The sequence below is a fragment of the Salmo trutta genome, chromosome 5 (genome assembly GCF_901001165.1).
Source record: "Salmo trutta chromosome 5, fSalTru1.1, whole genome shotgun sequence".
NCBI classification, from domain to species: Eukaryota; Metazoa; Chordata; class Actinopteri; order Salmoniformes; family Salmonidae; genus Salmo; species Salmo trutta.
The window spans coordinates 8,855,414-8,883,111 of record NC_042961.1 but is presented as its reverse complement, the minus strand read 5'-3'; the positions used below and the strand labels follow the sequence as shown (position 1 = coordinate 8,883,111).

At 45.4% G+C, this 27,698-nt stretch overlaps 1 pseudogene; it reads left to right on the top strand.

Annotated features, from left to right (window-relative positions):
* The window catches only part of LOC115193455 (28S ribosomal protein S5, mitochondrial-like), a 66,339-nt pseudogene extending 47,395 nt beyond the window's left edge, over nucleotides 1-18,944 (top strand).
* Nucleotides 18,945-27,698: the final 8,754 nt, after the last annotated feature.

The following is a 27,698-nucleotide window of genomic DNA, read 5'->3' as shown; positions in this document are numbered from 1 at the left end:
TGTTGAAAATAGTAATGAAAAAAAATATCTGATATTAAATTATGAAAAAAAATATATATATTGTATACTCAACAAAAATATAAATGCAACATGTAAAGTGTTGGTCCCATGTTTCATGAGCCAAAATAAAAGATACCAGAAATGGTCCATTCGTGCAAAAAGCTTATTTCTCTCAAATGTTATGCACAAATGTGTTTACATCCCTGTTAGTGAGCATTTCTCCTTTGCCAAGAAGCTGATTTAAACAGCTTGATCATTACAAATCAAATGTTATTAGTCACATGCGCCGAATACAACAGATTACAGTGAAATGCTTACTTACAAGCCCCAGCCGACAGTGCAGTTTCAAAACATACGGATAGGAATAAGAGATAAAAGTTACAAGTAATTAAAGAGGGGCAGTAAAAAATGGTTTAGCTCGTCTGGTAGGCTCATGTCACTGGGCAGCTTTTGGCTGTGCTTCCCTTTGTAGTCTGTAATGGTTTGCAGGCCCTGCCACATCCGATGAGCGTCAGAGCCGGTGTAGTACGACTCGATCTTAGTCCTATATTGACAATTTTTTGACGGTTCGTCGGAGGGCATAGCAGGATTTCTTATAAGCTTCCGGGTTAGAGTCCTGCTCCTTAAAAGCGGCAGCTCTAGCCTTTAGCTCAGTGCTGATGCTGCCTGTAATCCATGGTTTCTGGTTGGGGTATGTACGTACGATCACTGTGGGGACAACGTCATCGATGCACTTATTGATGAAGCCAATGACAGAAGTGGTGTACTCCTCAATGCTATCGGAAGAATCCCGGAACATATTCCAGTCTGTGCTAGCAAAACAGTCCTGTAGCTTAGCATCTGCTTCATCTGACCACTTTTTTATTGATCTAGTCACTGGTGCTTCCTGCTTAGTTTTTGCTTGTAAGCAGGAATCAAGAGGATAGAATTATGGTCAGATTTGCCAAATGGAGGGCGAGGGAGAGCTTTGTATGCATCTCTGTGTGTGGAGTATAGATGGTCCAAAGTTCTTTTCCATCTGGTTGCACATTTAACATGCTGGTAGAAATTTGGTAAAACTTTGGTAAAACTTAATTTTCCCTGCATTAAAGTCCCCGGCTACTAGGAGCGCCGCCTCTGGGTGAGCGTTTTCTTGTTTGCTTATGGAGGAATACAGCTCATTCAATGCTATCTTAGTGCCAGCCTCTGACTGTGGTGGTAGGTAAACAGCTACGAATAATATAGATGAAATCTCTCTCGGTAGGAAATGTGGTCTGCAGCTTATCATGAGAAACTACCTCAGGCGAGCAATGGCTCGAGACTTCCTTAGATATATTGCACCAGCTGTTGTTTACAAAAATACATAGACCGCCACCCCTTGTCTTATCAGACGCCGCTGTTCTATATCCTGCCGGTACATCGTATAACCAGCCAGCTGTATGTTGATATTGTCGTTGTTCAGCCACGACTTCGTGAAGCATAAGATGTTACAGTTTTTAATGTCCCGTTGGTAGTTTAATCTTCCCAATAACTCGTCCATTTTATTGTCCAAAGATTACATGTTTGCGAGCAGAATTGAGGGGAGTGGGGGTTTATTTGATCACCTCCTACTCCTTAGAAGGCAGCCTGCCCTCCGGTCTCTTTTTCTCCACCTCCTCTTCACGCAGATCGCAGGGGTCGGGCCTGTTCCTGAGGGAGCCGTATTTCCTCGGGCTCGTCAGAGTCGTGAAAGAAGAAAAAGGCTTCTGCTAGTCCGTGGTGAGTAATCGCATTCCTGATGTCTAGAAGTTATTTTCAGTCATAAGAGACGATAGCGGAAACATTATGTACAAAAATAGTCAAAAATAAGTTACAAACAACGCAGATCAACAAACAAAAAAACACAATCGGTTGGGGGCACGTAAAACATCTGCATTCTGCTCCGACGCCCTTTTAGTCACACAGGTGCACCTTGTGCTGAAGACAAAAAAAGGCCACTCTAAAATGTGCAGGTTTGTCACACGACACAAGTTTTGAGGGAGTGCGCAATTGGCATGCTGATTGCAGGAATGTCCACCAGAGCTGTTGCTAGATAATTTGTTAATTTCTCTACCATAAGCTGCCTCCAACGTTGTTTTAGAGAATTTGGCAGTACGTCCAACTGCGGACCACGTGTAATCATGCCAGCCCAGGACCTCCACATCCATCTTCTTCACCTGCGGTTCTTCTGGGGGGTGGGGGGGTGGGGGTGTATTTCTGTCTGTAATAAAGCCCTCTTGTGGGGTAAAACTAATTATGATTGGCTGAGCCTGGCTCCCCAGTGGGTGGGTCTATGCCCTTGCAGGCCCACCCATGGCTGCACCAATGCCTAATCATGTGAAATCCATAGATTAGGGGAGGGGTAGGCAATCCTGTTCCTGGAGTGTCACAGGTACTGCAGGATTTTGTTCCAACTTGTCACAGTATCCAACGAAGGTGGCGCCCCTCCTCGGTCGGGCGGCGCTCGGCGGTCATCGTCGCCGGCCTATTAGCTGCCACCGATCTATGTTTCTGTGTCTTTTGGTTTTGTCTGTCTATCCCGCACCTGTTTCGTGTCTGTCATTAGTGGGGGGTTATTTAGTGTGTATTTTCAGTTTGGGTTCTCGTGCGGGATTGTTTATTGTCCACTCAGGACAGTTGTGTGTGTGGCCTGTTTCGCTGGCCTGTGTAAGCTTTATTGCCGGGCTGCGCCCCGTGCGCTTTATCCCTCGTGTTTATTTTGAGAATGTGTTTTCCCTGGCGGACTTTATTGAGCGCCCTGTTCCTTTCGGCTATTGTGTTTTGCCCGTTGCATTAAAACTCTGTTGCTCCGGCCCTCTGTCTCCTGCGTCTGATTCCGCATCTCCACTGGTCCTAGAATTCCGTGACACAACTAGGCACCACACCTGGCCAGCTGACCTAATTGATCAGTTCAACGATTGCCTAAATTCAGCCCACGGGTCTTCCAGGTTGGTGAAATCAAAAACATGAAGTGCCTGTGGCACTCCAGGACCAGGGTTGCCTACCGCTGGAGGGCCTAATTTTTTTATTTCAATTGACTGATTTCCTTCTATGAACTCAGTAAAATCTTCGAAATTGTTGCATTTTGCATTTTATATTTTTGTTCAGTAGATTTTAGTTATGTATCATTTATCATTCTACACATGTTCTACCTGGTTTTAGTTGTTTAAGTTCAGACTGGAGTATTTTTTCATCTTTTAATAGTTAGCTTTTAAACAAATCCATGGAGAAGCGATTTGCCGGCGCACCCGCTAACTCGAGTTAACTCTGTATGAGGGTTCAGGACACAATGCTTGTTCATAATTGTATTCGGGTGAATAGAAAAACATATCATGCATGTGGATGTTTCTGTGCTGTTCTCTGCAGCTGAGCGAGAGACTTGGCAATATGCAGCAAATGGTAACAAGAATATAATGGAAGTGGCTTCACGGTGCTGCCAATTCCATTAGCATGCAACTGGAGCTCTCTTAGTCTGACTCTACTCTCTCTTTCTTTCTCTCCTTCTGTCTCTCTCTCTGGGGGTCTCAACACATTGTCCTTGGAGTCATATTTCTATTGTTTAATACCCAGCTGTTATGGTTTCTTCTGAATGGAGTCATAATACTGTATGATGGGTATAGGTTTCAGCCATCTTTTAATGTATTCTCCTCTTTCACTCACACACACACACACACACACACACACACACACACACACACACACACACACACACACACACACACACACACACACACACACAGGAGCAGTGATGGGTTTAGTACAGGCTGAGTTAGCAGCAGGTCTGGGTTTACTGTTACAGAGTTTAGGAGCAGAATGAATGAACACATGAATGAATAATAATATACTCTACTGATCCCCAAAGGGAAACTTCTCTTCTGGAGTCAGTGTTGTTGATTTAGGAGCAGAGTTCTGTTGGACCAGTACAATCTCTACATCTGTTCTCTCCAGCTGTACTGTTGTTTCCTGGTTCTACTGTCTGTTGTGTCCTGCACTGGTCCTACTCTCTGTTGTGTCCTGGTCCTACTGTCTGTTGTGTCCTGGTCCTGCTGTCTGTTGTGTCCTGGTTCTACTGTCTGTTGTGTCCTGGTCCTACTGTCTATGAGTCCTGGTCCTACTGTCTGTTGTGTCCTGTACTGGTCCTACTGTCTGTTGAGTCCTGGTCCTACTGTCTGTTGTGTCCTGTACTGGTCCTACTCTCTGTTGTATCCTGGTCCTGCTGTCTGTTGTGTCCTGGTCCTACTGTCTGTTGAGTCCTGTCCTGGTCCTACTGTCTGTTGAGTCCTGTCCTGGTCCTACTGTCTGTTGTGTCCTGGTCCTACTGTCTGTTGAGTCCTGTCCTGGTCCTACTGTCTGTTGTGTCCTGGTCCTACTGTCTGTTGTGTCCTGGTCCTACTCTCTGTTGTGTCCTGGTCCTACTGTCTGTTGTGTACTGGTCCTACTGTCTGTTGTTTACTGGTTTAACTGTCTGTTGTGTCCTGGTCCTACTGTCTGTTGTGTCCTGTACTGGTCCTACTGTCTGTTGTGTCCTGGTCCTACTGTCTGTTGTGTAATGGTCCTACTGTCTGTTGTGTCCTGTACTGGTCCTACTGTCTGTTGTGTCCTGGTCCTACTGTCTGTTGTGTCCTGGTCCTACTGTCTGTTGTGTCCTGGTCCTACTTTCTGTTGTGTCCTGTACTGGTCCTACTGTCTGTTGTGTCCTGGTCCTACTGTCTGTTGTGTCCTGTACTGGTCCTACTGTCTGTTGTGTCCAGGTCCTACTGTCTGTTGTGTCCTGTACTGGTCCTACTGTCTGTTGTGTCCTGGTCCTACTGTCTGTTGTGTCCTGGTCCTACTCTCAGTTGTGTCCTGGTCCTACTGTCTGTTGTGTCCTGGTTCTACTGTCTGTTGTGTCCTGGTTCTACTGTCTGTTGTGTCCTGGGCCTACTGTCTATGAGTCCTGGTCCTACTGTCTGTTGTGTCCTGTACTGGTCCTACTGTCTGTTGAGTCCTGGTCCTACTGTCTGTTGTGTCCTGTACTGGTCCTACTCTCTGTTGTATCCTGGTCCTACTGTCTGTTGTGTCCTGGTCCTGCTGTCTGTTGTGTCCTGGTCCTACTGTCTGTTGAGTCCTGTCCTGGTCCTACTGTCTGTTGAGTCCTGTCCTGGTCCTACTGTCTGTTGAGTCCTGTCCAGGTCCTACTGTCTGTTGTGTCCTGTCCTGGTCCTACTGTCTGTTGTGTCCTGGTCCTACTGTCTGTTGAGTCCTGTCCTGGTCCTACTGTCTGTTGTGTCCTGGTCCTACTGTCTGTTGTGTCCTGGTCCTACTCTCTGTTGTGTCCTGGTCCTACTGTCTGTTGTGTACTGGTCCTACTGTCTGTTGTTTACTGGTTTAACTGTCCGTTGTGTCCTGGTCCTACTGTCTGTTGTGTCCTGTACTGGTCCTACTCTCTGTTGTATCCTGGTCCTACTGTCTGTTGTGTCCTGGTCCTGCTGTCTGTTGTGTCCTGGTCCTACTGTCTGTTGAGTCCTGTCCTGGTCCTACTGTCTGTTGAGTCCTGTCCTGGTCCTACTGTCTGTTGAGTCCTGTCCAGGTCCTACTGTCTGTTGTGTCCTGTCCTGGTCCTACTGTCTGTTGTGTCCTGGTCCTACTGTCTGTTGAGTCCTGTCCTGGTCCTACTGTCTGTTGTGTCCTGGTCCTACTGTCTGTTGTGTCCTGGTCCTACTCTCTGTTGTGTCCTGGTCCTACTGTCTGTTGTGTACTGGTCCTACTGTCTGTTGTTTACTGGTTTAACTGTCCGTTGTGTCCTGGTCCTACTGTCTGTTGTGTCCTGTACTGGTCCTACTGTCTGTTGTGTCCTGGTCCTACTGTCTTTTGTGTCCTGGTCCTGCTGTATGTTGTGTCCTGGTCCTACTGTCTGTTGAGTCCTGGTCCTACTGTCTGTTGTGTCCTGTACTGTTCCTACTGTCTGTTGTGTCCTGGTCCTACTCTCTGTTGTGTCCTGGTCCTACTGTCTGTTGTGTCCTGGTCCTAATGTCTGTTGTGTCCTGGTCCTACTGTCTGTTGTGTCCTGGTCCTACTTTCTGTTGTGTCCTGTACTGGTCCTACTGTCTGTTGTGTCCTGGTCCTACTGTCTGTTGTGTCCTGTACTGGTCCTACTGTCTGTTGTGTCCTGGTCCTACTGTCTGTTGTGTCCTGTACTGGTCCTACTGTCTGTTGTGTCCAGGTCCTACTGTCTGTTGTGTCCTGTACTGGTCCTACTGTCTGTTGTGTCCAGGTCCTACTCTCTGTTGTGTCCTGGTCCTACTGTCTGTTGTGTCCTGGTCCTACTGTCTGTTGAGTCCTGGTCCTACTGTCTATGGTATCCTGTACTGGTCCTACTGTCTGTTGTGTCCAGGTCCTACTCTCTGTTGTGTCCTGGTCCTACTGTCTGTTGTGTCCTGGTCCTACTGTCTGTTGAGTCCTGGTCCTACTGTCTATGGTATCCTGTACTGGTCCTACTGTCTGTTGTGTCCAGGTCCTACTCTCTGTTGAGTCCTGGTCCTACTGTCTATGGTATCCTCTACTGGTCCTACTGTCTGTTGTGTCCAGGTCCTACTCTCTGTTGTGTCCAGGTCCTACTCTCTGTTGTGTCCTGGTCCTACTGTCTATTGTGCCGTGTCCTGTCCAGGCCCTAATGTCTGTTATTTCCTGTCCTGGTCCTACTGTCTGTCCTGTCTTGGTCCTGCTGTCTGTTCTGTCCTGGTCCTGGTGTATGTTCTGGGGGGGTAGTTGGTGCTGATAATTATGTCCCTCTGCTGTGCCAATCAGTCTGAACAGTTGGCTCTGTATGCTACCATTACTGCAACAGCCTTCATGTGGGAGTCCAGCTCTCTCCCTCCCTCTCTTTATCCCACTTTATTTCTCTCTCTCCTACCCTCTCTCTCCCTCCCTCTCTTTATCCCGCTCTATTCTGCTCTCTCTCCCTCCCTCTTTATCCCTCTCTATTTCTCTCACCTACCCTCTCTCTCTCCCTCACTCTCTGCTGTCTCCCGCTCTCTCTTTACTACTATCAATCTCCTCCCTCTCTCTTTCTCCCCCTCTCATCCTCTCACTTATGTATCGGCCTCATGTCCTCCTCTCTCTCTGTGTCCTCCTCTCTCTCCGTGTCCTCCTCTCTCTCTGTGTCCTCCTCTCTCTCCGTGTCCTCCTCTCTCTCCGTGTCCTCCTCTCTCTCTGTGTCCTCCTCTCTCTCCGTGTCCTCCTCTCTCTCCGTGTCCTCCTCTCTCTCCGTGTCCTCCTCTCTCTCTGTGTCCTCCTCTCTCTCTGTGTCCTCCTCTCTCTCCGTGTCCTCCTCTCTCTCTGTGTCCTCCTCTCTCTCCGTGTCCTCCTCTCTCTCTGTGTCCTCCTCTCTCTCTGTGTCCTCCTCTCTCTCTGTGTCCTCCTCTCTCTCCGTGTCCTCCTCTCTCTCTGTGTCCTCCTCTCTCTCTGTGTCCTCCTCTCTCTCTGTGTCCTCCTCTCTCTCCGTGTCCTCCTCTCTCTCCGTGTCCTCCTCTCTCTCTGTGTCCTCTTCTCTCTCTGTGTCCTCCTCTCTCTCTGTGTCCTCCTCTCTCTCCGTGTCCTCCTCTCTCTCTGTGTCCTCTTCTCTCTCTGTGTCCTCTTCTCTCTCTGTGTCCTCCTCTCTCTCTGTGTCCTCCTCTCTCTCCGTGTCCTCCTCTCTCTCCGTGTCCTCCTCTCTCTCTGTGTCCTCTTCTCTCTCTGTGTCCTCCTCTCTCTCTGTGTCCTCCTCTCTCTCCGTGTCCTCCTCTCTCTCTGTGTCCTCTTCTCTCTCTGTGTCCTCTTCTCTCTCTGTGTCCTCCTCTCTCTCTGTGTCCTCTTCTCTCTCTGTGTCCTCCTCTCTCTCTGTGTCCTCTTCTCTCTCTGTGTCCTCCTCTCTCTCTGTGTCCTCCTCTCTCTCCGTGTCCTCCTCTCTCTCTGTGTCCTCTTCTCTCTCTGTGTCCTCCTCTCTCTCTGTGTCCTCCTCTCTCTCTGTGTCCTCCTCTCTCTCTGTGTCCTCCTCTCTCTCTGTGTCCTCTTCTCTCTCTGTGTCCTCCTCTCTCTCTGTGTCCTCCTCTCTCTCCGTGTCCTCCTCTCTCTCTGTGTCCTCTTCTCTCTCTGTGTCCTCCTCTCTCTCTGTGTCCTCCTCTCTCTCCGTGTCCTCCTCTCTCTCTGTGTCCTCTTCTCTCTCTGTGTCCTCCTCTCTCTCTGTGTCCTCCTCTCTCTCTGTGTCCTCTTCTCTCTCTGTGTCCTCCTCTCTCTCTGTGTCCTCCTCTCTCTCCGTGTCCTCCTCTCTCTCTGTGTCCTCCTCTCTCTCCGTGTCCTCCTCTCTCTCCGTGTCCTCCTCTCTCCGTGTCCTCCTCTCTCTCTGTGTCCTCTTCTCTCTCTGTGTCCTCCTCTCTCTCTGTGTCCTCCTCTCTCTCCGTGTCCTCCTCTCTCTCTGTGTCCTCTTCTCTCTCTGTGTCCTCCTCTCTCTCTGTGTCCTCCTCTCTCTCCGTGTCCTCCTCTCTCTCCATGTCCTCCTCTCTCTCTGTGTCCTCTCACTTGTCTCTCTTTAGCCATGTCTCATAAAGATAATTTTTTCCCACCTGTCTTTCCACTCTTTCATCCCTCTCCCTGTACTGGGTTGGGCCTCTCCTACAGCTGTATCTGAAGACAGTTCAGAGGCTGTGTATGGCTACAGCTTCAGAGGTTTGCACTCAGCTGTAGTCAGGATACTTTAGACTGAGGATGCTGAGAAGGCAGAAACATCTACCCAAAGAGATGGATGGATAAAAGTGTGTGTGCGTGTGTGCGTGTGTGTGTGTGTGTGTGCTTGCGTGTGCGTGCGTGCGTGTGCGTGCGTGTGTGTGTGCGCGCGCAGGAGGGCAAAGGGAAGTTCTTTAGGTTCTGGTCCTCACTGGTGTTAGCCCTGTAAGAAAAAATATCCCCTGCTGTCTCTCTCTCTGTGTGTGTTTGTGTTAGTTACGTAACTATTGCTGCTCTCTGAGCTCTTTCCTTTGATGTTCTCTCAGCACCAAATCCCTGCCTGGGTTTCTGCTTTATCATTTTCACTGAAACTAGCACGGGGACAAGTCCCATTCCCACTTAGACACTCCCACTTTCTGGATGGAGGGAGCGCAGGTGGACGCTTGTCACAGTCAGACTGGATTTAATTCCATGTGTATTTGAGTATCTGGTATTTAAAATAGTGTATTTTAGTAGTTTCAAAATGCACAGTCCAAAATAAGTACTTTCATTTGGTTATTTGAAAAACCAAATAATGGAACTGAAAGGTGGACACCTCGTCAGCTGCACAACTAAATACAAGTATTTCAGATGCCTAGTCAGCTGCACAACTAAATATACTGCTCAAAAAAATTAAGGGAACACTTAAACAACACAATGTAACTCCAAGTCAATCACACTTCTGTGAAATCAAACTGTCCACTTAGGAAGCAACACTGATTAACAATAAATGTCAAATGCTGTTGTGCAAATGGAATAGACAACAGGTGGATATTATAGGCAATTAGCAAGACACCCCCAATAAAGGAGTGGTTCTGCAGGTGGGGACCACAGACCACTTCTCAGTTCCTATGCTTCCTGGCTGATGTTTTGGTCACTTTTCAATGCTGGCGGTGCTTTCACTCTAGTGGTAGCATGAGACGGAGTCTACAACCCACACAAGTGGCTCAGGTAGTGCAGCTCATCCAGGATGGCACATCAATGCGAGCTGTGGCAAGAAGGTTTGCTGTGTCTGTCAGCGTAGTGTCCAGAGCATGGAGGCCCTACCAGGAGATAGGCCAGTACATCAGGAGACGTGGAGGAGGCCGTAGGAGGGCAACAACCCAGCAGCAGGACCGCTACCTCCGCCTTTGTGCAAGGAGGAGCAGGAGGTGCACTGCCAGAGCCCTGCAAAATTACCTCCAGCAGGCCACAAATGTGCATGTGTCTGCTCAAACGGTCAGAAACAGACTCCATGAGGGTGGTATGAGGGCCCGACGTCCACAGGTGGGGGTTGTGCTTACAGCCCAACACCGTGCAGGACGTTTGGCATTTGCCAGAGAACACCAAGATTGGCAAATTCGCCACTGGCGCCCTGTGCTCTTCACAGATGAAAGCAGGTTCACACTGAGCACATGTGACAGACGTGACAGAGTCTGGAGACGCCGTGGAGAACGTTCTGCTGCCTGCAACATCCTCCAGCATGACCGGTTTGGCGGTGGGTCAGTCATGGTGTGGGGTGGCATTTCTTTGGGGGGCCGCACAGCCCTCCATGTGCTCGCCAGAGGTAGCCTGACTGCCATTAGGTACCGAGATGAGATCTTCAGACCCCTTGTGAGACCATATGCTGGTGCAGTTGGCCCTGGGTTCCTCCTAATGCAAGATAATGCTAGACCTCATGTGGCTGGAGTGTGTCAGCAGTTCCTGCAAGAGGAAGGCATTGATGCTATGGACTGGCCCGCCTGTTCCCCAGACCTGAATCCAATTAAGCACATCTGTGAAATTATGTTTCGCTCCATCCACCAACGCCACGTTGCACCACAGACTGTCCAGGAGTTGGCGGATGCTTTAGTCCAGGTCTGGGAGGAGATCCCTCAGGAGACCATCCGCCACCTCATCAGGAGCATGCCCAGGCGTTGTAGGGAGGTCATACAGGCACGTGGAGGCCACACACACTACTGAGCCTCATTTTGACTTGTTTTAAGGACATTACATCAAAGTTGGATCAGCCTGTAGTGTGGTTTTCCACTTTAATTTTGAGTGTGACTCCAAATCCAGACCTCCATGGGTTGATAAATTGGATTTCCATTGATTATTTTTGTGTGATTTTGTTGTCAGCACATTCAACTATGTAAAGAAAAAAGTATTTAATAAGATTATTTCATTCATTCAGATTTAGGATGTGTTATTTTACTGTTCCCTTTATTTTTTTGAGCAGTGTACAAGTATTTCAGATACCTAGTCAGCTGCACAACTAAATACAAGTATTTCAGATACCTAGTCAGCTGCACAACTAAATACAAGTATTTCAGATACCTAGTCAGCTGCACAACTAAATACAAGTATTTCAGATACCTAGTCAGCTGCACAACTAAATACAAGTATTTCAGATGCCTGGTCAGCTGCACAACTAAATACAAGTATTTCAGATACCTAGTCAGCTGCACAACTAAATACAAGTATTTCAGAGGCAACTGTATACTGGCCTACAACCTGAGTCTACCTCAAGAACAGTGATTGATATTGATGGACATGGTGAACAACAGTGTCCACTCACATTAGTGCAGTACAAGGACAGAGTAGAAGTTGAACACTGCTCATCCCTGTACACCAGAGAGCATAAAGTTTGTTTCTTAGTACTCTGCTCTTCCTCACACAGTCATGCGTGTAGCTGCACAGATGGAAATGGCCTCTGACATGGCTGCTCAAGAGTAATGCTCACATAACATCTTCAGTCACTTTGTGTAGCCTGGGTCTGTTTCCCATCTCTTCTCTGATCCTCAAACTCACTGGTCTGTGGCAGTGATGGTCTAGATCAGAGGATATTGGTTCAGTATGTTTGCTGTGTGTGTATTGCAGTGTGTGTGTGTGTGCGTGTGTGTGTGTGTGTGTGTGTGTGTGTGTGTGTGTGTGTGTGTGTGTGTGTGTGTGTGTGTGTGTGTGTGTGTGTGTGTGTGTGTGTGTGTGTGTGTGTGTGTGTGTTTTGCAGTGTCTGTCTATGTGTAAATGTATGTTCTAGGTCAATTTGTGTGTATGTGTGTGTTACAGGTGTGTGGATGTGTGTAGAGCAGTGCTGTACATATGGCTAACCCTCGTCTTGTCCCCTGGTCCTGTCTTATGCTCACACTGCCCTCTCCTGCCTCCCAGGCCACACTGCAGCTCGTAAATCTGTCCGACGTGAGGGGAACAGAGTGAATGGACGGGAAGGGCAGCATTTGTCTCTCTATCCAGACCGCTGTAAAGCTCTTACATTTTGAGAGGGTGTCAAGGAGGGATGAGATGGGCTGTCTCCCCAGGGGCAAACACACACACACACACCGCCCCCCAGACACCAGCATGAACTTTACTCAGTCCAAACATCAGACACAAAGTGTAAACAGTGGCAACTGAGGCCTTGAAGAAAGATCAATCACTCTTAAAAAGCCTGAGGTTTAACAAGGTGCTACCTGCATTCTGTTTGATAACCATTGATCATTTGTTCGTTTGACTATAGTCTCTGGTCAGTTTATTTGATGGGACTTTTAGGAGGAAAGCAATAACCGAGAAGAGGGAGGGAAGGGAAGATTATCACCAAATGCAGTGAACCAGGGGCCTGCCTCCTCCTTCAGTTCTCCACCAGGGCTCATCCTCTGCTTTATAATAGCATGTCTGAGTTAACGGGCTCCTTCTGCCTCCCATAAAGAGGGGCTGTTTCACAATGTTCTGCTCTGCAGTGTCGGCAGTAATGGGTCCTTTTATATGGTCTTGTTAGAAGTCATTTCTCCAAGTCGACGGTTTTGAGATTCTAGCCGGACTTTCCTTTTTAGGGCTGAATCTAAGCTGTCCCTTGTGGAATCTGCTAAACTGTATTGACCTAGTTTATGTTGGAATCTGCTAAACTGTATTGACCTGGTTTATGTTGGAATCTGCAAAACTATATTGACCTGGTTTATGTTGGAATCTGCTAAACTATATTGACCTGGTTTTTGTTGGAATCTGCTAAACTATATTGACCTGGTTTATGTTGGAATCTGCTAAACTATATTGACCTGGTTGATGTTGGAATCTGCTAAACTATATTGACCTGGTTTATGTTGGAATCTGCTAAACTGTATTGACCTGGTTTATGTTGGAATCTGCTAAACTGTATTGACCTGGTTTATGTTGGAATCTGCTAAACTGTATTGACCTGGTTTATGTTGGAATCTGCTAAACTATATTGACCTGGTTGATGTTGGAATCTGCTAAACTATATTGACCTGGTTTATGTTGGAATCTGCTAAACTGTATCGACCTGGTTTATGTTGGAATCTGCTAAACTGTATTGACCTGGTTTATGTTGGAATCTGCTAAACTGTATTGACCTGGTTTATGTTGGAATCTGCTAAACTGTATTGACCTGGTTTATGTTGGAATCTGCTAAACTATATTGACCTGGTTTATGTTGGAATCTGCTAAACTTTATTGACCTGGTTTATGTTGGAATCTGCTAAACTATATTGACCTGGTTTATGTTGGAATCTGCTAAACTATATTGACCTGGTTGATGTTGGAATCTGCTAAACTGTATTGACCTGGTTTATGTTGGAATCTGCTAAACTATATTGACCTGGTTTATGTTGGAATCTGCTAAACTATATTGACCTGGTTTATGTTGGAATCTGCTAAACTATATTGACCTGGTTTATGTTGGAATCTGCTAAACTATATTGACCTGGTTTATGTTGGAATCTGCTAAACTATATTGACCTGGTTTATGTTGGAATCTGCTAAACTATATTGACCTGGTTTATGTTGGAATCTGCTAAACTATATTGACCTGGTTGATGTTGGAATCTGATAAACTATATTGCCCTGGTTTATGTTGGAATCTGCTAAACTGTATTGACCTGGTTTATGTTGGAATCTGCTAAACTATATTGACCTGGTTTATGTTGGAATCTGCTAAACTATATTGACCTGGTTTATGTTGGAATCTGCTAAACTTTACTGACCTGGTTTATGTTGGAATCTGCTAAACTATATTGACCTGGTTTATGTTGGAATCTGCTAAACTTTACTGACCTGGTTTATGTTGGAATCTGCTAAACTATATTGACCTGGTTTATGTTGGAATCTGCTAAACTGTATTGACCTGGTTTATGTTGGAATCTGCTAAACTATATTGACCTGGTTTATGTTGGAATCTGCTAAACTGTATTGACCTGGTTTATGTTGGAATCTGCTAAACTATATTGACCTGGTTTATGTTGGAATCTGCTAAACTGTATTGACCTGGTTTATGTTGGAATCTGCTAAACTATATTGACCTGGTTTATGTTGGAATCTGCTAAACTATATTGACCTGGTTTATGTTGGAATCTGCTAAACTGTATTGACCTGGTTGATGTTGGAATCTGCTAAACTATATTGACCTGGTTGATGTTGGAATCTGATAAACTATATTGCCCTGGTTTATGTTGGAATCTGCTAAACTATATTGACCTGGTTTATGTTGGAATCTGCTAAACTATATTGACCTGGTTTATGTTGGAATCTGCTAAACTATATTGACCTGGTTTATGTTGGAATCTGCTAAACTATATTGACCTGGTTTATGTTGGAATCTGCTAAACTGTATTGACCTGGTTGATGTTGGAATCTGCTAAACTGTATTGACCTGGTTGATGTTGGAATCTGCTAAACTATATTGACCTGGTTGATGTTGGAATCTGTTGCTCTTGTTGTTTGATTTACAGGTGAAAAGTGTGTTCAACATGATGGCCAAAAGAGGTCAATCAGCACACACGGAGTATAACAAACATTAGGAACACCTTCCTAATACTGAGTTGCACACCCCTTTTGCCCTCAGAACTGCCTCAATTAAAAAGCGTTCCAAAGGGATGCTGGCCCATGTTGACTCAAATGCTTCCGACAGTTGTGTCAAGTTGGCTGGATTTCCTTTAGGTGGTGCACTGTTGAGCATTTAAAACCCCACCAGCAATGCAGTTGTTGACACAAACCGGTGCACCTGTCACCTACTACCACACCCCGTCCAAAGACACTTCTATATTTTGTCTTGCCCATTCACCCTCTGAATGGCACTCATACACAATCCATGTCTGTTGTCTCAGCATCCTTCTTCAACCTGTCTCCTCCCCTTCATCTACACTGATTGAAGTAGATTTAACAAGTGACATCAATAAGGGATCATAGCTTTCACCTGGATTCACCTGATCAGTCTATATTATGGAAAGAGGTGTTCCTAATGTTTTGTACACTCGGCGTATATGTGTTTAATTATGGAAGAGACTGTGTTGAAATGTTGAACACTGACAATGGTCTTCTTCCTACAACAGGCCAAGAACCGAGCAGTTCACTATCTGTACTACATTGAGAGATACAACGACCACACCAGTAAGTCACTGTGTGTGTGGGTCTCTGCGTGTGTGAGTTTGTGTGAGATCAGAATGTGTGAGTCTTTCTCTCCTCCTCATCCTCCTTCCCCTACATCTCCTCTTGGCCCATTGGGACATAGGCCTGTAGAACATGGATGTGTTTTCCCTAACATGGTTTTTATTCTGACTGTCTGAGCAGTGAACCAGGCTTTTTCCTGTTTATTCTGACTGTCTGAACAGTGAACCAGGCTTTTTCCTATGTTTATTCTGACTGTCTGAACAGTGAACCAGGCTTTTTCCTATGTTTATTCTGACTGTCTGAGCAGTGAACCAGGCTTTTTCCTGTTTATTCTGACTGTCTGAACAATGAACCAGGCTTTTTCCTATGTTTATTCTGACTGTCTGAACAGTGAACTAGGCTTTTTCCTATGTTTATTCTGACTGTCTGAGCAGTGAACCAGGCTTTTTCCTATGTTTATTCTGACTGTCTGAGCAGTGAACCAGGCTTTTTCCTATGTTTATTCTGACTGTCTGAACAGTGAACCAGGCTTTTTCCTATGTTTATTCTGACTGTCTGAGCAGTGAACCAGGCTTTTTCCTATGTTTATTCTGACTGTCTGAGCAGTGAACCAGGCTTTTTCCTATGTTTATTCTGACTGTCTAAACAGTGAACCAGGCTTTTTCCTGTTTATTCTGACTGTCTGAGCAGTGAACTAGGCTTTTTCCTGTTTATTCTGACTGTCTGAGCAGTGAACCAGGCTTTTTCCTGTTTATTCTGACTGTCTGAGCAGTGAACCAGGCTTTTTCCTATGTTTATTCTGACTGTCTAAACAGTGAACCAGGCTTTTTCCTATGTTTATTCTCACTGTCTAAACAGTGAACCAGGCTTTATCCTATGTTTATTATGACTGTCTGAGCAGTGAACCAGGCTTTTTCCTATGTTTATTATGACTGTCTGAGCAGTGAACCAGGCTTTTTCCTATGTTTATTCTGACTGTCTAAACAGTGAACCAGGCTTTTTCCTATGTTTATTCTCACTGTCTAAACAGTGAACCAGGCTTTTTCCTATGTTTATTATGACTGTCTGAGCAGTGAACCAGGCTTTTTCCTATGTTTATTCTGACTGTCTGAACAGCGAACCAGGCTTTTTCCTATGTTTATTCTGACTGTCTGAGCAGTGAACCAGGCTTTTTTCTATGCAAACCCCTGTACTTTAAGTGAGCGAGCTCAAAGAATATATAATCTATTCCCTCAACAGACTAATCAAACTGCATATTTACAGCACTGCACAAAATAAGTGAAATATTGATCACATAACAAAATGTGTGAACAGTAATACTCTAGTTAAAGGTTTTCTGCAAAGGGGCGGTTGCAGCAAATTGCTAGATGAAAGGCACGCTTTTCTCTCTGTAGGAGTTTGTTTAATTCTCTTGCTGTAAGTTGGTCTCTGTGTTAGTCACACACACACACACACACACACACACACACACACACACACACACACACACACACACACACACACACACACACACACACACACACACACACACACACACACACACACACACTGAAAGAGGCTGTTCCTAACAGGCCCGGACCTCCTGCAGCTACTGTAAGTGTTCTGTTCTGTGGGTGATGTGTTTGTGCCATGCCGGCCCAGACTAACACAGGACAGGCTGGCTCTTTGACTCCTGTCACTAACCCACTCAGTCACACTCACTCAAGGTTCTGACTCATCACCCATGGCTCATCGGGAGAGATGAAAAAATGTCCCCCTATTCCCTATTTAGTGCACTTTGTTGGCCAGAGGGAAAGGGTCATACTGGCTGGGGTGAGCTGATGACTGACAGCTGGGTTGACATGGATGTTTTTTTCCTTTGTAACAGTTTACCATGATATCAACTCCACCTTCAAGAGGACCACCCTACTCATGAAGAAACAGCACCGAGGTGTGGTAGAGCATTTTGGGGCGGCAGGGTACCCTAGTGGTTAGAGCGTTGGGCTAGTAACCGTAACTGTCGTTCTGCCCCTGAACAAGGCAGTTAACACCACTGTTCCTAGGCCGTCATTGAAAATAAGAATTTGTTCTTAACTGACTTGCCTAGTTAAATAAAGGTAACATTTTTTTTTTTTTAATTAGTGTGTGTATGGCTGCCCTAACAAGCTGTGCTCAACCCAGAGGAGCAGCAGATTGATAAAAGTTCAACTGACAGAGCACTGAGCCCTCAGCACTAAGAAACCATACCATAGAAAGGCTGCTCTTATACACCCCCCCCCCCCCACACACACACTCAAACACACAAAGTCTCTCTGATACGGTTCACACATTTACTCAAACATATACACACAGTATTGAACACAGATCTATTCACAGCCACATCTCTCTCTCATTTACATCCTGTCGTGTGAACAGTCTCACATAGCCTCGGAAGCAGGTGTGTTATGTAAAGGATAATGAAACTCCAATGTACTAGTGTCAGAGACACAAGGGCTTCCAGCTTCAGGAGGAGTATCAACTCAGAGGACCTTTGACCTCACACGTAACACTAGAGTCCCTTGTGAGTCTGGACCGGCAAGGTATTATGTTACCCCGTGTATGAGTTCATTTTCTTCTGTGAGTGTCATTTGTTTGCAATGGAAGAGTCATTAACACTGATAGGCATGGAGGTTGTCTGCTAGTCTGGCATGTCGCTGCCAGGTTACGGACTACACTGTCACCGCGCGGTCATCACCATCTGTAAGCTGATTGGTGTAGAGGACATGTACGGTACCAAGGTAGAGGCCTCTGTCAACCTGCTCAACATCACCAGGGCTCTGTTCACCGGACTGGCTAATTTTATTTATTTATTTATTTTTATTTTACCAGGTAAGTTGACTGAGAACACATTCTCATTTACAGCAACGACATGGGGAATAGTTACAGGGGAGAAGAATGAGCCAATTGTAAACTGGGGATGATTAGGTGACCGTGATGGTTTGAGGGCCAGATTGGGAATTTAGCCAGGACACCAGGATTAATACCTCTACTCTTATGATAAGTGCCATGGGATCTTTAATGACCTCAGAGAGTCAGGACACCTGATTAATGTCCCATCCGAAAGACGGCACCCTACACAGGGCAGTGTCCCCAATCACTGCCCTGGGGCATTGGGATATTTTTTAGACCAGAGGAAAGAGTGCCTCCTACTGGCCCTCCAATACCACTTCCAGCAGCATCTGGTCTCCCATCCAGGGACTGACCAGGACCAACCCTGCTTAGCATCAGAAGCAAGCCAGCAGTTGGATGCAGGGTGGTATGCTGCTGGTGAGCCGTTGTCAGCATCATCAGGGTTGCTTGCTGGTTCTCGGCCAATCCCCGGGAATCTTCCTGTAAAAACTTAGTCATGAGCTCTGAACATAAACACACACACACACACACTGCTTTAGACTAACCTTCTCCTCTTCTCTCTGTAGGAGACCCACCAGTCCCTGGCTGAAAAGAAGCAGCTCCATGTGGTAGAGTTTCAGCCGGATGTCGGGCCCCTGCCCCTCATCGTGGCCACCCCTAAGAAGGGAGTGCATCCTGACCCCAAACCCGAGGAAGAGATCCCCAACACGCAGCTCACCTGGGACGACGTCCGTGCCGCTCAGTGCATGAAACGCTCAGTCTGGGCCGGGATCAAGAGGACCATCTGGTGACCGCAACACAACGATAATGCGAACAGAGCAGAAGTCCGGCCCTATGAACTGGAGCGGTGGGGTTGGAGAGATGTTTGGCTGGGTTCAGGTTGTTGGGTGGTGAGTGTGACTGGGAAGGAAGCGTTGCTCTCAGGCATCATGAGACTTCTCAGACTGGAGCTCCATGGAGCTCATCATCAAGAGACTCACCCCAGTGGAAACGACATATGAGACACTCTTTTCACTCCACTACAATACAGCTACGACCAGAAGTGATTTTCGTAGCCGGTTAGGTGAGCATTTTTGCTAACCCTACCCATTTTCCTAACCTTAACCTAATTCTCCTAACCTGGCACGTTAATTCTACGAACCTGCTACGAAAAATTCATTTCCGGTCATAGCTGTATTGAAGTGGCGTGAAAAGAGTGTTTCTCGTGTGCATGTAACATCATTACTTTGTATTTCACCAAAAGTTGTGAAATGCATCGAAAGAGCTTCATATCTAAACAGTTTAACTCAACCAATGGAGTGTGTCTGTTTGTACTGTCAGAATAATGTTGTTTCAAAATCACTTGTTCATGTGACGTTGTCGAAAATGAGAGCTGTCTTATAAAAAATGTAAACTCTCCAAAATGGCTTGTGTTGTGTTCTATTGCTTTTGAAGGAGCTGTCAGGACATGTCATGCTTTGATGCCAGTTATAGTGATAGTGATCATTTCCTCAGCAGCTGTCCACTGCTCGCTCCAGAGGCTGTTGCTGTTTTAGCTTTTCAGTTCATTTCCACCTGCATTCCAGTATGCAACTACTAACATAGTCACCACCTTCCGCAAACATCATGAAAACAAAACATTGCAGCAAGAAAACGAAACAATGCAGCAAGAAAATAGCATCAAACTCAAGAGCTTTTAACAGTGAATGACTTTGTAAACTCAAAGTATACATTTCTGCCGTACTTTTCCGTACTCTGACTTGCCATGTTATCTCTCCTTAACTATTTTCAGACTCTTTATTGTGAATAGTTATCATATTTTAATAGTCCCTTTAGTCAACTTCTGAGTTATTAATAATTATGTGTGCTGTTTACCTCAACTTGGCAACCCCTTGGCAGGGAGTCTCTAGTTTGTCGTCTGAAGAAGCATTCATTCACACATGAACAGCTCTCCAAAGAAGGGATCCTTCCAACAGTGCTGTCTGTCTTAAGCCAGACAGGTATTTATTTCAATAGTGTTCTCTTCATATGGTCTTGAACTTGGTGGTTGAACTAATGGTAGGATTCAAACTAAGTAGTTCTTTAAAGACTTTCAGCTGAATATTTTGTTTGGTACAGGACAGGTGTAATGTGTTACGTGACCTCTCCACCACTTGGGGGTGCTATTAGCACCTGATATTCAGGCTTCTTATATTGTTTGTCTTTATTATGGATAAAATGTGGATTTTCTTGTCAGTCATGAGACTATAATATTGTACATATACTGTATATGTTATGACATCTCGTAGCTTAAGTTCCTTGTTTTTCATCTTTCATGAAGTATCATTCGATTTATTGTATTGCAACGAATCTAACATTCTTAAGAATGCAAACTGCTCTCCCAAGGGAATAAACTTTCTTGGGCCAGCGGTTATGTCCTCATGTCACATTTCTTATACCATTCTCACCTTTAAATCCTTGTAAGATTAAAAGGGATCAGATATACTCCTATTTAGGGTGGAGGTTCTATCCAGATGTCATTTCAAAGTCAAGGTTTGATTTACATTTGTTTGACTTGTCAACTAATGGGATTTCAACATGAAAATTAAAGAAAATGGCACCATGTCATTGGATTAGATTAAAAGTTGGGAGGGGAAAAAAGAAATTCCCTTACATTGATGACTTTTTGCACATTCCCCCTAAAAAAACAGTGGATGTTATTATTTATATTATAATTATTATAAACAGTGCACTGGATCATGTGACCAAGAAAGGTATGTATTGGATCTTGTCTGTTACCTTTTTTTATTTTCTGTTCTACCTTCTGTTATTTTTAGTATTACATTGTTATTGATTACTGCATTGATTACTGCAAGAAAGGCATTTCACTGTATTTGTGCACGTGACATTAAAACTTGAAACTTATAAGGTGCAATCCAAGAGTGATTGTCAAAGGTCCTCCGCTTCTTTGGTTCCAAGGTACATAAGAACTCTCTCCCCTTCCTGATACCCCTTCCCCTACCTGCCTTCACACACACACACACACACACACACACACACACACACACACACACACACACACACACACACACACACACACACAAACAATACCATTCCAGACATTACTATGAGCCCGTACTCCCCAACTATGGTGCCACCAACCGCCTGCGACAGACACACACACACACACACACACACACACACACATTCCATGTAATGAATGTCACCTACATGAGATGGAGACAATATCTGCTTTTCAAAACACAAGTCAACAGAAATTTGTGCATGAAAAACAATTTTCAAGATTAAAATCTCTGGCTTATGAACAAATATGTTCCTACTGAGCAAAATTAGGAACTAAAGGAGAGAAGAGATTCAGCATCACTGCAGCAACCCTTGGAATGGAATTCAATAAAAAACATCTTCATTAATAAAAGTAGAACCAAAGTTTCGGCTTTCGCCCTTCATCTGCGTTTTTGGTCAAACTAAACCACTGAGAATGAGTCAATTTGTCCTGCAATGTACCGTACCGATACAGTTATTAGACGTCATCAATTCACCTGTAAAGTTACTGTAGCATCAGAGTGACTAGGTTGCTTTCAATAGGGAGTACATGTGGCTAAAAACAGATATGTCACGCCTATTGTTAATAGTGGGGACTAAAATCATATGCTACTTATTGTTTCTGTAGTGCTAGCTGAGCAGATACCTCAGACTGTGTAATGGATCCATGGTTCACTAGAAAAACCAGTATGTCTACTCCACCCATGGGTCTTTTGTGTGGGGTGAGGGCCTACAGATAACCCACTTATCACGTTGACATATTTACCTGCACCTTTACTCGGCACTGGTGCCTGCATATAGCCAAGCACGCCAGCTATCTGGTGGAGAATGCTGGACATAGGGTTAAACTCAGGGTTAGAGATGAGGCTGGGGTTAGCCTTGAGCTAACAGATAGAACATCCCATTACCTCTGTTGAGGAAACACACAACTTGCCCTAAACAAACCTGCATACTTAGTCGTTTTCTGATAAGTAGCACGCAATCAAGATCATTAACCATATTTAACAAAACCGATTTTATACAATATCATAAACAATACAACAGCCGTGACAAAATTAACTGTGCAATAGTTCAATAATAATAATAATAGATTGAATTGGTATTGGGCTTTTCATTACAGCAAGATTCTCAAAGACACTCTTAAAACAACAAAACCAAACATTTCAGTTAGCCTATTGACAGTTCTGGGTGGAATATCTTCCACAGTCATCCACAGAAGCAGGTGCAAGTCCAACAGGTCACATCCTGTGTCCGGTCCACTCTCAATGCGCAGCTTCCTCACCCGTGCTGTCCACGTCTTTCCCGACTGAGACCCAGATGAAGGGGGGAAATTATGTTCAGATCCAGGAGGGAAACAAGTCAGAAGCCAGGACACCTCTTGCCATCCACAGTCGTAAACTCTTTGGTAAACAACTCCGAAAACCATGTAGCACCCACCTGGGTGAAGCCGTGTATCCACCAAGCTTGGGGCGTATGAAGCTCACTACAGTCAATAGGGATAGTCCACCATGAAATAAACCATTGTGGAAAAACTTTTGTGAACCTCTGCCATCTTCAAAAGCCTCCAAGCCGCTGCTTAAAAAAAGTAATAAAATAATTGTATGTATGTATGTATATATATATATATATATATATATATACAGTACCAGTCAAAAGTTTAGACACACCTACTCACTCAAGGGTTTTTATTTATTTTTTACTATTTTCAACTTTGTAGAATAATAGTGAAGACATCAAAACTATGAAATAACACATATGGAATCATGTAGTAACCAAAAAAAGTGTATGCTCAGCTCTTGTTGGCTGCTTTTCCTTCACTCAGCGGTCAAACTCATCCCAAACCATCTCAATTGGGTTGAGATCAGGGGATTGTGGAGGCCAGGTCATCTGATGCAGCACTCCATCACTCTCCTTCTTGGTCAAATAGCCCTTACACAGCCTGGAGTTGTGTTGGGTCATTGTCCTGTTGAAAGCTAATGATAGTCCCACTATGTGCAAACCAGATGGGGTGGCATATCACTGCATAATGCTGTGGTAGCCATGATGGTTAAGTGTGCCTTGAATTCTAAATAAATCACAGACAGGGTCACCAGCAAAGCACCCCCACAACATCACACCTCCTCCTCCATGCTTCACTGTGGGAACCACACATGTGGAGATCATCTGTTCACCTACTCTGCGTCTTACAAAGACACAGCGGTTGTAACCAAAAATGTCAAATTTGGACTCATCAGACCAAAGCTGTCATCAAGGCAAAGGGTGGCTACTTTGAACAATCTTAGATAAACATGAGCTGGCGCACACCCATAATAATAGTTTGTGTGGAGGTGCTAACTAACGGCCAACAAACTATAAACTATCAAAATAAAGAAAGTCGCACACTTTCGGCATCACTGTGCCTTCCTCAGGGTAATGTAAATACTTGAACCAGGTTATGTAGACACACAGTGCAGTTAGTGTAACCAATGACAGTAGTGAGGGGTGTGTCATAATGATTAAGTTAATTAAAATTAATTAGTGAAACTGTTAAAAAAAATTATATGGCATATTAAATATATTACGCTATTCTTATCATATAGAAACATATTGGAATATTGTACATCATATTAGCATCAACATACATTATTGTTTCATTCAATTTTACATAATAATTTAGTATTTCATTTAATTGTTGTTACATGCAATCTTTTGGTTCAACATTAATATATAATGAACATCATCAACAGCGGGAACATATTAGGTGTACGCTAATAAGCTGTAAAAATGATGAGTAGCGTACATAATCTTTTGACTGGTAGGATAGGATAGATAGATAGATAGATAGATAGATAGATAGATAGATAGATAGATAGATAGATAGATAGATAGATAGATAGATAGATAGATAGATAGATAGATAGATAGATAGAGGGTGCTCCTTCTGCTGTTTCCTGAAGTCCACGATCATCTATTTTGTTTTGTTGACGTTGAGTGAGAGGTTATTTTCCTGACACCACACTCCCAGAGCCCTCGCCTCCTCCCAGTAGGCTGTCTCGTCGTTGTTGGTAATCAAGCCTACTACTGTTTTGTCATCTGCAAGCTTGATGATTGAGTTGACTGCATAGCCACGCAGTCATGGATGAACAGGGAGTAAAGGACCCTTATGGGCCAAAGTGTTGAGGATCAGCAAAGGGGAGATGTTGTTTCCTACCTTCACCACCTGGTACGGGGCAATAGTCATTTAATTCAGTTACCTTTGCATTATTGGGTACAGGAACAATGGTGGCCATCTTGAAGCATGTGGGGACAGCAGACTGGGATAGGGAGAGATTGAGTATATCCGTAAACACACCAGCCAGCTGGTCTGCGCATGCTCTGCGGACGCGGCTAGGGATGCCGTCTGGGCCCTCCAGCCTTGCGAGGGTTAACACGTTTAAATGTCTTACTCACTTCGACCACTGAGTAGGAGACCCCACAGTCCTTGGTAGCTGGTCACATCGGTGGCACTGTGTTATCCTCAAAGCGGGCAAAGAACGTGTTTAGCTTGTCCTTTTAAGCAAGACTTTGGTGTCCGATACGTGACTGGTTTTCCTTTTGTAGTGCGTGATTGTCTGTAGACCCTGCCACATACGTCTCATCTCTGAGCCGTTGAATTGCAACTCCACTTTGTCTTTTGCTGACGTTTTGCCTGTTTGACTGCATTGCAGAGGGAATTATTACAGAATACTGTTTGTATTCTGCCATATTCCCAGTCACCTTGCCATGGTTAAATGCAGAGCTTCGTGCTTTCAGTTTTGTGCGAATGCTGCCATCTATCCACGATTTCTGGTTAGAGTAGGTTTTAATAGTCACAGTGGGTACAACATCTCCTCTACACTTCTTGATAAACTCAGTAACTGTCTCAGTGTACACGTCAATATTATTCTCAGAAGCTACCTGGAACATATCCCAGTCCGCATGATCAAAACAATCTTGAAACGTGGATTACGATTGGTCAGACCAACGTTGAATAGTCCTTAGCATGGGAACTTAATGTTTGAGTTTCTGCCTATAGGAAGGGAGGAACAACATGGAGTCGTGTTTAGATTTGCCAAAGGAGGGCTTTGTATGCATCCCGGAAGTTGGAGTAACAATGGTTGTGTGTTTTTTCACTGCGAGTACTACAGTCTATATGCTGATAGAATTTAGGTAGCCTGTTCCTAAAATGTTCTTTGTTAAAATTCCCATCTACAATAAATGCAGCCTCAGGATATATGGTTTCCAGTTTGCATAAAGTCCAGTGAAGTTCCTAAAGGGCATTCGTGGTATCGGCTTGAGGGGGGATATACACGGCAATAGCCAAAGACAATAAACCAAAGATAATTATCTTGGGAGATAATACAGTCAACATTTGATTGTGAGTTATTCTATGTCGAGTGAACAAAATAACTTGAGTTCCTGTATGTTATTTCAATTACACAATGAGTCGTTAATCATGAAACATACACCCCGTTATAATGTTAATAATGCTCTCAACAAAGTATCAGTAAATTGAATTTGTCTGTAATTTCTTCAAAGGAATATTAATTCAGCTCTTTCTAAGCACTGGTATCTGTGTAGCACTTACAACAGCAGCAATGCCTATCTGGTAGTTTTTCTAGATGGCTGTACTCTCTTAAAATGAGTGGTGACCTTCGACAGGGCCTTTGATACACTGAGGTAGGAGAAGGCTGCCAGTCAATGGTACGCAAAGTCCTGGAGAGATACAAAGAGACCATTAGGCAAACACTATCTCACACAAAATCACATTAATAGACAAGCATACTGACAAACTTATAAAATACACACTCAGCCATTCATTTAGCCACTTAAACACTCTCACACAAGCACACACACACACACACACACACAACCATACCAGCCTGCTCAATAACAACTAAGCACAACAATCCAGTCCATACCTACTATAAAGGTCTGCTGAAGCCTTGTAACGGCCATCGTTAAAAGTGGACCAAGATGCAGCGGGAATAGGAATGCTCATCCTTTTTAATTACAGTAAAAGTGAACACTTACAAACGAAACACGAAAAGAAACGACAGCCAAACAGTCCTGTCAGGAATAACACTAAGCAGAAAACAATCACCCACAAACCCCAAAGGAAAAACAAGCTGCCTATGTATGACTCCCAATCAGCAACAACAAACTACAGCTGTTCCTGATTGAGAGCCACACACGGCAAACCAAAGAAACAAACCAACATAGAAAAATAAACATAGAATGCCCACCCATGTAACACCCTGGCCTAACCAAAATAGAGAACTAAAACCCCTCTCTATGGCCAGGGCGTTACAGTACCCCCGCCCAAAAGTGCGGACTCCGGCCGCAAAACCTGACACTAAAGGGGAGGGTCCGGGTGGGCCTTCCTACGGCGGCGGCTCTGGTGCGGGCCGTGGACCCCGCTCCAACCTCGGCTTAGCCCACTTAGGTGGCGCCCCTGGTTGCGCCGGAGGACTGGCGGGCGACCCTGGCTGCGCCCGGCTGGCGGGCGTCTCTGGCGGCTCCGGACAGGCGGGCGGCTCTGGCGGCTCCGGACCGGCGGGCGGCTCTGGCGGCTCCGGACAGGCGGGCGGCTCTGGCGGCTCCGGACTGGCGGGCGGCTCTGGCGGCTCCGGACTGGCGGGCAGCTCTGGCGGCTCTGGACTGGCGGGCGGCTCTGGCCCAGGATTCACCAGGCTGGGGAGACATGCAGGAGGCCTGGCTCTGGGCGCAGGCACAGGACTCACCAGGCTGGGGAGACCCACAGGAGGCCTGGTCCGAGGAGGAGGCACAGGATGTACCAGGATGGGGAGACCCACTGGAGGCCTGGTCCTGGGAGGAGGCACAGGATAGACCAGGCTGGAGAGACCCCCTGGAGGCCTGGTCCTGGGAGGAGGCACAGGATAGACCAGGATGGAGAGACCCACTGGAGGCCTGGTCCGAATAGGAGGCACAGGATAAACCGGGCTGTGTGGGAGCACTGGAGTTCTGGTACGTAGGCTTGCCACCCATACTTCAGGCTAAGCATGGAGAGTTGGCCCAGAATTCCATCCGGGCTCTGCCACACTCCCCGTGTGCCCCCCACAAAAAAAAATGTGGGGGCTGCCTCTCGTGCCTGTTGCGCTCCCTTGCCTCATACCAGCTCCTCTCTGCTCTCGCTGCCTCGATCTCCCACTGCGGGTGGCGATACTCCCCAGTTTGAGCCCATGGTCCTTTACCATACAGTATCTCCTCCCATGTCCACGAGTCCATACTGCCCCTCTCCCGGTGCTTCTCCTTCCTCCGCTGCTTGGTCCTTTTCTGGTGGGTGATTCTGTAACGGCCGTCGTTAAAGGTGGACCAAGACGCAGCGGGAATATGAATGCTCATCCTTTTTAATTACAGTAAAAGTGAACACTTACAAACGAAACATGAAAAGAAACGACAGCCAAACAGTCCTGTCAGGAATAACACTAAACAGAAAACAATCACCGACAAACCCCAAAGGAAAAACAGGCTGCCTATGTATGACTCTCAATCAGCAACAACGAACTACAGCTGTTCCTGATTGAGAGCCACACACGGCCAACCAAAGAAACAAACCAACATAGAAAAGTAAACATAGAATGCCCACCCATGTAACATCCTGGCCTAACCAAAATAGAGAACTAAAAACCCCTCTCTATGGCCAGGGCGTTACAAGCCTTCATTGACTTGGAATGGCATCAAGTGCAGGGCTATGTCCCAATGGTCCGCAGTCACTCTCC